This window comes from Ursus maritimus, unplaced genomic scaffold, assembly GCF_017311325.1.
Source record: "Ursus maritimus isolate PB19 unplaced genomic scaffold, ASM1731132v1 scaffold_19, whole genome shotgun sequence".
Taxonomy (NCBI): domain Eukaryota; kingdom Metazoa; phylum Chordata; class Mammalia; order Carnivora; family Ursidae; genus Ursus; species Ursus maritimus.
In genome coordinates, this window is record NW_024424341.1 from 55,092,003 (window position 1) to 55,104,867 (window position 12,865).

Below are 12,865 nucleotides of genomic sequence, written 5' to 3' on the forward strand. Positions count from 1 at the left end.
CAGACCATGCCAATTACATCCCTCCATCCCCACCTTGCGGAGGTAAGTTCTGCCCAAATCGTACATTTTATTTTTTTAAAGATTTATTTATTTGAGAGAGAGCACACAGAAGGAGAGGGAGAGAAAGAAGCAGACTCCCCGCTGAGCAGAGAGTCCGATTCGGGCTCAATCCCAGGACCCTGAGGTCATGACCTGAGCTGAGATCAAGAGTCCGACGCTCAACCGACTGAGACGCCCAGGTGCCCCTACTTTGTCAGTTTCTAACTAAGCACTCGTATTGTTCTTATTTTTCTTAAGTAGCAAATATTCAGCCCTAAAAAGGAATGAAGTACTGATACATGCTATGATGTGGCTGAATCTTGAAAACGTTAAGCTAAACGAAAGAAGCCGGGCACAAAAAGCCACGTATTGTACGATGCTATTTCTATGAAATGTCCAGACTCGGAAAATCTATGGAGACAGAAAGTAGATGAACTGGTTGCCGGGGTCCGGGGAGGGGGGATGAGGAGCTCATGCTTAGTGAGTAAGGGTTTCCTTTCACAGTGCTGAGAATATTCTGGAACTCCAACATGGGGCTTGAACTCGACCCCAAGACCAAGCCTCACATGTTCTACCGACTGAGCCAGCCAGCTGCCCCTGAATTGTCCACTTTAAAATGACTAATTTTATGTTATGTGAATTTCAATTCAATTTTTTTTAAGTATTAAAATATCTGGCAGCTGGCTCATGGATCCTTTTCAAGGGGAGTAGGGGGGCTGCTCTTTATACTTTCCCTGCATTAAAAAAGCCACCAACCCAAACACATGTGGAAACCACATTATCTCTCAGTGCCGGGTAAATTAGTTCCACTGCAGATCTTGGAAGACAGCTTTTCCTGTCATCTTTAGATACGTATTTGAGTTTTTTAATCAGCATGTTTTTGGTTAGGACCATGTCTGGCTTTCCAAGGGTCACGTGTTAAAATTCCAGCCCAGGCTCATCCATTCTTGCAAAACCGGAAAAGCAAGAGCACTTGCAGAGCGTACAAGTCCGGCGAAGCCGCGGGGCCCCAGCCTCGGTGGGAATGTTCTGGAATGTTCTGGAATGCCAACGATTATAGTCCACTTTCACGCTTGTGATTCTGAGTGTTCCTTCTGTGACTTTCACACTGAGATAAGAAATGTGAGCACTTAGAGAATGTTCAAGAACAAAGCTCTGAAGCAAAAATTTCCTACCACTGCTTTTTCAAGATTCTGTATGTGCTTAATTGAAGCATTTTCTGTGAGTCTAAGATTTAAAGATTGTCAAGCTGCAAGAAAAGGGAGGAAGAAAATCTGAAATAAACCACCAGAAAACAGATAGGTCAATGATGAAAGGGGATTGGCTCTGATTAAATATGAAATGGATTATAAACCTATAATTAAAATAGTTTGGTACAGAGTGAAGATTGGGAGAATATGGAGTCTGGAGGATAAATGTACAAATCTCGTTTCTGACATAGGCGGGGCTTCGACTCAGTGTGGGAAAGATGAATTATTCACAAAATGGCGTTGGGACAATAAGCTAACTAGTTGGGGAAACAGAAGCTGCCTCTTACATGAAAATCAATACTAGAAAGATTAAAAGATGTATAAGATAGAATTGGAAGAGTGGCAGAGAGAAAAAGCGGTGGGTAGTTGATCATCTTGAAGGGGAGAAGCTTTTTAAAGCTGGCTGGACTTGGGGAGTGCCAGGGACGGGTGACCCCCACATAAACAGTTGGGACTGAGGGTGTTCCTGTCTCATGTAACACAAAACCCTCAAGGAAAACCACCCACTTAGCCACTGGGACCACAGAAAAGTTAAATTTCTTATATGGAAAAAAAAACCCAAAACCCATATAGTCGAAAGGCAGCGACACACTGGGGGGAAATAGACAAAGTCTTTATACCTTCCTTCATGAAAAGCTTGTGTAAATGACCCAGAAAAAAAGGAACAACTCCTGGGATGCCCGGGTGGCTCAGTTGTTAACTGTCTGCCTTCGGTTCAGGTCATGATCCCAGGGTCCTGGGATCGAGCCCCGCATTGGGCTCCCTGCTCAGCTGGGAGTCTGTTTCTCCCTCTGCCTGCCCCCCCCCATGGCAAATAAATAAAGAAAATCTTAAAAAAAAAAAAAAAAGAAAAGAAAAGAAAAAAGAAATGCACAGCAAAAACAGCCGCAAGAGAAGGATGGACATACAGATCAATGGAATGGAGCTGAGGGTCTAGACGACACCCATGGGATACCACGTGCACGCATCTGATGGGCGAAAGCTCTGGACTTCATGTAATGTCTGGTGCTGGCAAGTTTCTGATGGAATAATCTTACTGGAGATATTGTCGGGAGTGGGAACCAGTCCGGGGACAATGTGGGGAAAGCTGTTGCACTTTCAAGATGGCCCTTGTTTTGGGTCTTAGCGGTTTTCTCCAACATTATATACTCCCAAATGCATGCCACCGTACCCACTCGAGAAATATCCAGGGGGAGTCTGCGTAAGAGTGAAAAGTGAAAGTGATGCACGTGTCCGTGGACATGGCCCTGCAAGAATTCATTGTGGGTGGATGGGACACTCCCTGGGCCTTAAAAAGAAAGGCTGAGATGTCTTTCGAGGATGCAGATCAACTTGGAAAATATTTTCCGTGTACGAGGCACGGTAGGGGTCACATGGGATCAATCATTTCCATATAGATGAAAACCACTATGTGGTTATACAAATGGGAGCATTTGCATCGATTCTTTTTTTTTTTTTTTCCCTGGAGGGAAAAATAACTGTGAAGACATTACTTCTGAGATGGAGAACTGAGTGGATGTGGCACAGGGGTGGGGCTTGTGATATGGGGACATGTTATTACTGTCCCTACCTGGAATTCTCACATTCGATAACACATAAGTTTTTAGAATGCCGACGTGTCAAGATCATTGGACATTTTTCCTATTCCCCATTCGTCTTTGCTTTAAAAAACAACACGGTACTTTAAAAAAAAAAAAAAGAAAAGAGGTTAAATTACCCCCCAAACCACATTCACGGATATTGCTAAGTTAACCAGATTTTTCTACAGTTCCTGGAAGTGTCTCCTGCCATTTCTGAACAAATATTTGCCCTTTTTATAAAGCGTCTTTGTGTTGGAAGGAGTCTCCCTGCGGACACTGGTTAAAGTTGAGATTTTGGGTACGGGCATGTCCGTGCCTGAAAAACTCTCGCAACTATTTCTGCAAAGCACATACCTTGTCACGCTCAACTCAATGACAAGGGAAACCTCAGGGACAGCTGCCGTGGGAAAGCTCCAGTCTCCACGGCTGGATGCCTCCCCGTGACTTTAACATTCCGTCTGAGCAATGTGAACAGCTGTCCATGGTCTTAGTAACTTCACTGAAAAACAAAAACTCCCCACTACCTCTTTGTCCAGCTCCTGGAGGTTAACGTATGAGTTGCAAGAGAATCTGTTGAAAACTTCTTACGGTGGGAGAGTAACCGAGAAATTTTGGAAAGGAAGCGTAATGGTGGGGGAGGGGCGGGTGCCAAGTAAGCCCCGCCTGACTGCAAAATGCATCATAAATGTATGACATTCCTGGGGCGCCTGGGTGGCACAGCGGTTAAGCGTCTGCCTTCAGCTCAGGGCGTGATCCCGGCGATTCGGGATCGAGCCCCACATCAGGCTCTTCCGCTATGAGCCTGCTTCTTCCTCTCCCACTCCCCCTGCTTGTGTTCCCTCTCTCGCTGGCTATCTCTATCTCTGTTGAATAAATAAATAAAATCTTAAAAAAAAAATAAATAAATGTATGACATTCCTAACAGTTTGGTGCCCCCAAAAATGAGATTTTTGGGTTTGATGAAGGCCATATTATTGCAAATCAGCTGACAAGATAAGAACCAAGGGGCCAAACCTTTGGAGAATAGAGATTCCTATGTCCCTTTCACTGAGATAAATTCCAAATGGGTCAAAAATTAAAATGCAAACCGGGGAGCCATCAAGGGCTCCAAAACACGGCAAATTGTGTTAACTAGACTGGAGTTAAAATAAAATAAAATAGGGGCGCCTGGGTGGCACAGCGGTTAAGCTTCTGCCTTCAGCTCAGGGCGTGTGCCCAGCGTTATGGGATGGAGCCCCACATCAGGCTCCTCCTCTATGAGCCCGCTTCTTCCTCTCCCACTCCCCCTGCTTGTGTTCCCTCTCTCGCTGGCTGACTCTATCTCTGTCAAATAAATTCTTAAAAAAAAAAAATAAAAACAAAAATAAAAACGGACACACTGTGAATGCATGTATTTACAATCATCCCGCTGATGTGTTTTTTCCCCTCTGTTTTCAAAACCTTTTTTTTAAAAAGAAATTTATGTATTTATATTTTAAGCAATCTCTGCACCCAGCGTGGGGGCTTGAACTCAAAACCCCGAAATCAAGGGTTGGAAGCTCTTCCAACTGAGCCAGCCAGGCACCCCCAAAACCTTTATTTATTGCATTTTTTAAATTGTGTTTTCCTTGAACGTTTTAATGGTGGTTAAATGCACTGGTCTCATTTTCTTTTCAACAATGTCTTGGCTTGTGCGACCTGGTTTTAAACAGCTGCTTATTCTGAGCTCCGTTACACTGATCCAGAAAGGTTCAAAGTAGTGCAATGGGGGAATTTTTTTTTTTTTCCTGAGCAGAGTTGCAAAACTCTTGTCGTTTCTTATCACAAATGAAAAAGTCACGAGGGAAATACCCTGAATTCGCCAAAATGAAGTCTTTTAGACTAACAGCAAACCCTTGTGTTCAGGCTCATTACACAATCATTTGTTGTTATAAAGTTTTTATGTCACCAAGGCAGAATAAATCCTGGGCAGATGGTCCTGTCATTTCTCGGAGCCTGAGGAATGTGAGTGGTGGCAGCTGCCGGCCTGGACGATCTCACATGTGCAGACGTGTTGGGACTTGGATACGCGGATAGGGCTATGTGTCTTATTCGGGCAACAGATTTATAAGAGCGATCAGACCTGCAGAAAAAGGAAAAAAAAAAAAGGGAAAGAGAAAAGAATCCCTGTAGTCGCAGCCAATAATGTGGGCTTGGCTTCGAACAGATTTTATTTTTAGGTTGTGGTGGTTCGGTTTTTATTTAATAAGGGTCCATATAAAGAGCAAACAAGAAATGACCCATAATCCCACAGCCAAAATAGCCCCTGTGGACATTTTAAAACAAAATACGCACAGCGTTAGACATTCCAACAGCGCAGGATTGAAAATAGAAAGCACCCGCCATCGTCCCCCTCCTCCGCCTCCCCCCAAAACCCACAACCATAATATGTTCTCAATTTTCCTTCCAAAGAGAAGACATGCTTTATGTATATGCCCGCACATTTCTCTATGTGTATGTGCGTGTATTTGTGTGAATGTGTATGCATCTGTATGTGGATATGTTTTGTGTATATACGTGTGTAAATGTGTGTATGTGTACGTGTGTATATGTGCACTTGTATATATATATGGGCGGACTTCTGCACGTATATGTGTGTATAAATGCACGTATGTATGTGTGCATATGCATGTATGTTTTGTGTTTATGTGTTACGTGATTGTGCGCGTGACAAAAGCAGAAGCAGCGAGGTCTCTTAAGACCTAGCTTGGAAGTCACGCTTTATCACTTCCGCCTCCTGCTATTGGCCAGAGTAGTCAGCAAGACCCGCCCAGATCCAGGGGGCGGGAAGCCGACTCCCCCTCTCAAGGACAAAGTCACGCAGCGAAAGGGGCGTGGCCTAGGGCGGCTTGCTTCGCAGAGGGCCATTATTTTAACAACCCACCACAATTAATTATTGTAATGCACTGTCAGCGCCTTACAAGTTGGGTAGTAGATTCAAGAGTAAACAGCACCGGGGACAAGAGGAGGTCACGGAAAAGGGCTTATGAGTAACCGAATTCTCTGCATCGAGGTCCAAAATGAAAAACAAAATTCTCTATTTTTCTTTTAAACTTCACATATCCGGATCAAAGATGATTCATCATGGATGTTATAGTTGATTTTGGAGTATTTCCCCCAAATTTTAAAGTAGCAAGCTTGACGATCTGCTTTTAATTTCCGATCATTTTTCTTGAATGAGTTGTGGCTTAAATGCAATGAAATAACTAAATATTATTTTTAAAGTTTTATGTCTTTAAGTAATCCCTACACCCAACGTGAGGCTGGAACTCACGACCCCAAGATCAAGAGGCACGTGCTCTTCTGACTGAGCCAGCCAGGCGCCCCTTATTTCAGTTCTTAATAGTTATTTTATACAATATTATGAATACTAGTACACTCAATCATTCAAAAAGATTAGACTCGTAATAAATCACAATAAAGTCCAGTCTTTATTGTTTGTTCTTTTATTATTTAAAAAATCAATTTCGGCTTTGGCATGATGTCCTTCTTAAATGAGTATCGCCAAAAACAAAACAACAAAATGTGTGTGGCCACCACATTCTCTGATATTTGCATCTGCTTCTCTCTTTAAATATGCGTAAGGGGGGCCTGGGTGGTGCAGTCCTTAAGCGTCTGCCTTCAGCTCAGGGCGTGATCCCGGCGTTCTGGGATCGAGCCCCACATCAGGCTCCTCCGCTATGAGCCTGCTTCTTCCTCTCCCACTCCCCCTGCTTGTGTTCCCTCTCTTGCTGGCTGTCTCTGTCTCTGTCAAATAAATAAATATGCGTAAGCCTTTCATAGTTGTTTTTGTCACAAAATCAGCAGCTTTTACAATAAACATTTATTATGTTAGCATCTTACTCTCAAAGTACAAACTCTTCTTTTATGTTTCAACTGAAAACTTTTCAACATGTAAAGAGCATGAGGAGATTTTGACTTCTCCTTACATCAAGGACGCAATTAACAATTGGACAATGTGTGTTCAGCTAATGATGGTTGATGGAAATCATCTGCCTTCTCCCCACCCCCCGCCCCGCCCCGCTGATGGGATTAGGGGGATGATCACCTAGGCAACCACAGAGTCACTGACCTGCTGGGCTGGGCGGGGCGGGTAGAGATGGACGCTTGGCTCTCCAAAGGCTGAGGCCAAACTTTTACGCCTTTGTGAAATAGACCATGCTGATCCTGCCTTAAATCTCTTGTTTCCTACCCGTTTCTGTAGGTGTTTTGTCTCTGAGCTCTGTCCCTGTTGCTGTGTGGAAATATCATTTATTAATTTCCAACTCTGGAAAATATTGTGAAAGGGAAGGAGGTGACTCTTTGTCCCGTCCTCTTTCTCGATGACTGGAATTCAGATGTGATGACTGGAGCTCAGGCAGCTACATTGGGCCACGAGGTGGAAGCTATCTGACAGAGAATGGCAGAGCTACAAGTTAAAAGGAGTTTGGGTCTCATGACTGTGGAGCCACATAGCAGCCCTGAACTGCCAGCCTTCAGATTTCTCTCTCTCTCTCTCTCTCTCTCATACATTAAAAAACCATATCTTTCGCTTAAGTGATATACTAAAGGCATTTGCTTTCCATGCTCAAGGACTGTTAACATTTCCAAAAGAAACATCACAGGCATTGCAGGACTGTGGGAGATTTTGACAATTTCTTTTTCTTCTTTATTATTTTCGACATAAAAATGAAACTAGTGTTTTAAAAACCTTTTGATTATTGGGGACCCTGGGTGGCACAGCGGTTAAGCATCTGCCTTTGGCTCAGGGCGTGATCCTGGCGTTATGGGATCGCGTTATGGGATCGAGCCCCACATCAGGCTCCTCCGCTATGAGCCTGCTTCTTCCTCTCCCACTCCCCCTGCTTGTGTTCCCTCTCTCGCTGGCTATCTCTATCTCTGTCGAATAAATAAATAAAATCTTAAAAAAAAAAAAACCAAACCTTTTGATTATTTATCTTGGGAGTCAGTTTTCCTTCAGTCTATACAAAGAACACAAGATACCAAATTAATCGAATGCGGCGGTTTGTTTAAGATCACAACTACCATTTGTACTCCTGGCTTCCAAATAGTACTCATCAGAACTCATTGGGTTTGTTCCTTGAATATTGTGACTAAGGATCCAAACTGTTTTATTCTATAATTCATAGACCTACACTAATGCTTTCAGTGCTCTGAAAAACTGGATTTGAGCAGTGGGAGCTATCAAACGCTATGGCTAAGAAGCAGACTGACCTACGGGGTCTCCCACTGTGAGAGTTTTCCCCCAAGAATTCTTTGCAGCCTTCTGGACCACAATGGAAGTAACTAGGCCTGTGAACCATCAGGAAGACCCCTCTAGATCAAGGGGCATCTCAAGATCCTTAATGTGATCACATCTGGGAGGTCCCTTTTGCCACGTGAGGCAACAGGGTTCCTAGGATTAGTATGCAGCTGTCTTTGGAAGCCTTTATTCAGCCAATCACAGTTCCTCAAGTTACGTCCCACAAATGCGTCGCAGTGTTGAGATTCGAACCCAGGGCCCACCCACTCCCCAACCCCCAGTCCATCGGCGTTCTCCGTGGCCGCAGGAGAGGACCCACCACAGGCCCTGCTTTCTCTGGTGTTCAGGCTCAACTTCCCACACTGGTTCAGAGGCCCTCCAAATGTGGGGCACCGCCTTCCCTCCAACCCCACAGCTCCACTCCCTTGCCACAGGACTCCTGTTCCTGGAATGGAACTTGTTTGCCTTGGACCTTGGCCTGTGAACACCCTTCCGGGCCTCTCCCTCCCCCTCGGCCTGGAGGACACGCTCGGTTCCCAGAGTTTAGCTCATGCAGATCTGGGTGGTCGAAGGACAGGGGCCAGCCAGCGCCAGATTGCAGGGCTCAGGGACCACAGCGGATGTGCAAATGGACTGTGGACGGGAAGGGGCCACGCTCCCCCCCGCCCCCCGCCCACCTCGTGGAAGAGCCATTCCCTGCCCCCATGCGGGGAGGGGGGGGAAACAAACAACCCCAACTCAAACAACCAGCCTCCTGATCTCACAGAACATCCAGTACCACAGACCTCAAGTGTGAAACCCACTCGTTTTTCTAGTAAATTTTCCTCTCCCAGGCGGTGGCTGGTGACTCTCCTCTCTCCTTCAACCTCCAAGTGTCCCGAACCCCAGCTGCTGGTCTCCCGTCGTCCTTTATTAAGAACAGAGCCCGGGAGGGAAAGCGAGCGCAGACATTATGTAGTCGAGTCTTGAGTGTGGATTCTGCAGTCCAACTTCAAGGGGCCTCGCCTCTTCTCAGCTGCGTGACCTTGGGGAAGGCGCTTCCCCTTCCTGTGCCTCTGTTTTCTCATCTGGAGGATGGGCATGAAATAACAACAGTACCCACGTGGGAGGACTGAAGAGGGGCACGCCATCTCAACATGTCCCATCATCACTGGGGGTGTTCACTCCGATCCCCTGATTAAAGGGGCGCCTGCCAGGTTTCTCCACCGCAAATCACTATGTTTTCCTGTGTAACACCTCTCCTGGCTTTTCTTTAAAAAACAGTGTCATACTTTATTATGTAAGCAATACTTCTTGAGAATTTCAGCACATCATTTCATAGAAAGGGAATCTGTCCATATCAGTATAGAGAGAACTCTCTCCACTATCTATCATCTACCTATCTTTCTATCTAATCCATTCTATGGATGCCAAACTGCCCTCTGTGAATGGATGTTTGGTCTAACTGCACTCTTGCTATAACTCTCTTTGCTTTTCAAATTCACAATCTTGGGGTGCTCCCGCCCCTCCCCTCCTATACAATCCCTTTAGTGATTCCTCCTTTTCTGCCTGACATGGATCCCCAGTGGGGCGCTGGGAGCTTGAGCTTGGGCCGTTTTCTCTCCCCTCTGAACACTCTCTGTATAGATGATCTCATCCAGCCCCGTGGCTTAAAATACCTCCCATGTCCCTAAGACTTCTAAATTTATGTCCCTGCCCCATGTCTCCCCTGAACTCCTGGCTCGTACGTCTAACTCTGCTTTGATGTCTGCTAGGCATATCAAATTTAAGACCTCTACAAATGGGATTCCTGATCTCCCAGCTCATTTCTTCCTAAAGCTTCCCCATCACGGTGGAGGGACCCACCATCATTCAAGCCGAAAATGGAGTCATTAAAAAAAATTATTTTTAAATTGAGGTGCAACTCACATAATAAAAATGAACTTTTTTTTTTTTTTGAAAATGAACCATTGTAAAGTGTGCATAAGCGGCCTTTAGTACATTCACAGTCTGGTGCAGGCCTGATCTCTAATTCCAAGAATTGTCGTGGCCCCCAAAGGAAATCCTGTAACCACGATGCAGGGACTGTCTGTTCTCCCCTGCTCAGTCCCTGGCAATCACTAATCCACTTTCTACCTCTGAATTTACCTATGTTGGATATCTTTTTTAAGATTTTTAAAAAATTTATTTATTTGAGAGCGAGGGAGAGAGCGCACATGCGCACAATGGGGGGAGGGGCAGAGGGAGAGGACGAAACAGACTCGCGGATGGGCAAGGAGTCTGATGCGGGACTCGATCCCAAGATCCTGGAATCATGACCTGAGCTATAGGCAGACACTTAACAGACTGAGCCACCCAGGCACCCCAAGAGTTTTGCTCTTAAAGATTTTAATTATTTATTTTGAGAGAGAGTGTGCGGGCGAGCAGGGGAGAAACAAAGGGGGAGGGAGTAGGAGATAACCTCCAGCAGACTCCACGCTGAGCACAGAGCCAAACGTGGGACTCGATCCCAAGACCCTAAGATCACAATCCCAGCCGAAAAAAAACAAGAATTGGATGCTTAACCCACTGAGCCACCCAGGTGCCCCCAGAGAGATTGTTTTTTAACGTAACGTTTTTAACGTTTTTTAACGTAAATTTAACGAATACGTCAATGACCCTTGCTTACAAACCACGAGTGGCTTCCAGTCCCATTGGCATAAAATGCCACCTTCCTACAATGGCCCACAAGGCAGCCATCGTGTGACCTCAGTGCCCATCACTGACCCCCTCAGTCTCCAGCCACCCTGGTCTCCTGGCTCTTCTTCAAAGACACCAAGCCCATTCTACCCCAGGGCCTTTGCAAGTGTAAGTTCCTCTACCTGGCTTCTCCTGGATTTTCGTATGTCTCTTTCCTTTTTATTTTTCAGAATGTAGCTCGAATGTCAATTCCTCAGAGAGATCATGGCTGAAAAACCCAGAGAGTGTGTCCTCCCAGCCCTCAGCACAGTCACTGTGGAATTGCTTTGTCACTTTTGTGACATCTGTCCCCATCTAGAAATATCTTATTTCTACACTGTTTGTTGATGTTTGGTCCCCAGCGTTAGCACAGGTCTCGGAACAGGGCTGGAGCTACTGTACGTATTTATATATCATATCATATATATCAGCTGTTCCTTCTTGACGCTCAGAAATCCACATTCTCCAACTGCAGCACTTTTATCTCATTTGCAAAGTCCTGACCCTCCGTTACCTCATGAAGCTTCCCCAACGTAAGGGTTCCATGTCACCCAGAGAAAAGCCCAAGTCCCACCAGGGACCACAAGGGCCTGCAACATCTGGCCATCCCCTCCCCTCTCCCGTCACCTGCTTTTTCTCCAACTCTCTCTTCAACTCTGTCTCAAGCACACCAAACAGTCTCCAGCCCCAGGGCCTTTGCACTCGTTGTTCTTTCTGCTTGGATGACTGTTCCCTCGAATATCCACATGGTCAATGTCTCTTTCAGGTCTTTGCTCAAATGCTAGCTCCAGGGAGCCTTTCCTCAGCATAGTGTAAAAAATTACCGATCCCGGGGATGCCTGGGTGGCTCAGTCGGTTAATTGTCTGCCTTCGGGTCAGGTCATGATCCCAGGGTCCGGGGATTGAGCCCTGTGCTGAGCAGGGAGCCCGCTTCTCCCTCTGCCTGCCACTCCTCTTGCTTGTACTCTCTCTCCCTCTCTCTGACAAATAAACAAATAAAATTACTTCTTCCCGTGCTCAACTTTATTTTTTTGAAGATTGATTGATTGATTGATTGATTGATTTTAGAGAGAGAGACTGGGGGGCAGAGGGAGAGGGAGAAGCAGACTCCCCGCAGAACAAGGGGAGCCCGATGCGGGACTCGATCCCAGGACCCCAGGATTATGACCCGAGCTGAAAGCAGTCACCTAACCAAATGAGCCACCCAGGCGTCCACAAATAAAATCTTTAAAAAAAAATTGCAAATCCCGCCCCTCTCCCTCACACATTTTTTCTCTCTAGACTCCTTTTCTCACTATCACCACATGACATATTCTGTATCTTTCTTATTCACTTGTCTCTGCTCTGTCTGCCCAATACAGTGTCAGCTCTCTGAGGGCAGAGAATTCTGTCTCATTCATCACTGTATCCCCAGCAGCTAGAATTGAACTAACAAGTGCCTTATTCTTGACACATGGGTGTAGATAATATGCAATTTCCTTTATTTGGAAAGCCTCCTTATTCCTAAGCAAAAAAAGAAACCACAATTAAAAAAAAATGGGTTAAAGATATGGACAGAAAATTCACAGAAAAAAAATAAATTGCCTTAAATTAAAAACTCACTAGCTGTGTGACCCTAGATAAGTATCTTAACCTCTCTGATCCTCATTCTTCTCACTATAAAAGAGGAGATGCACAATAAATGTTTGGTCAATGAATGGACAACTGAGTCAAGAAAACCATGGCTAACTCATGGATTTCCGTAGAGCCAAATGACTTAGTGAATGTAGTGGGCTTGGAATATTGTCTGGCACATAGCACACTCAGTGTAAGGGTTACCAATGACTACTTTAAAAAAATAGTATTATTGTTGTGTTTATATGCATCCTTCAAGATCCCTTCCAGTGTCACCTCCTCCAGAAAGTCTTCCTGGGTAAGACTAAACAAGTTGAGTTGCTCAAAGCCCCCAAAATACTCTAGGCAGTTCTCTCTTTAAACTTCGGCAAAACGTGCCCCAATTAGTGTATTCTGTATTATATGCCCCACACCGGGGATCAGAA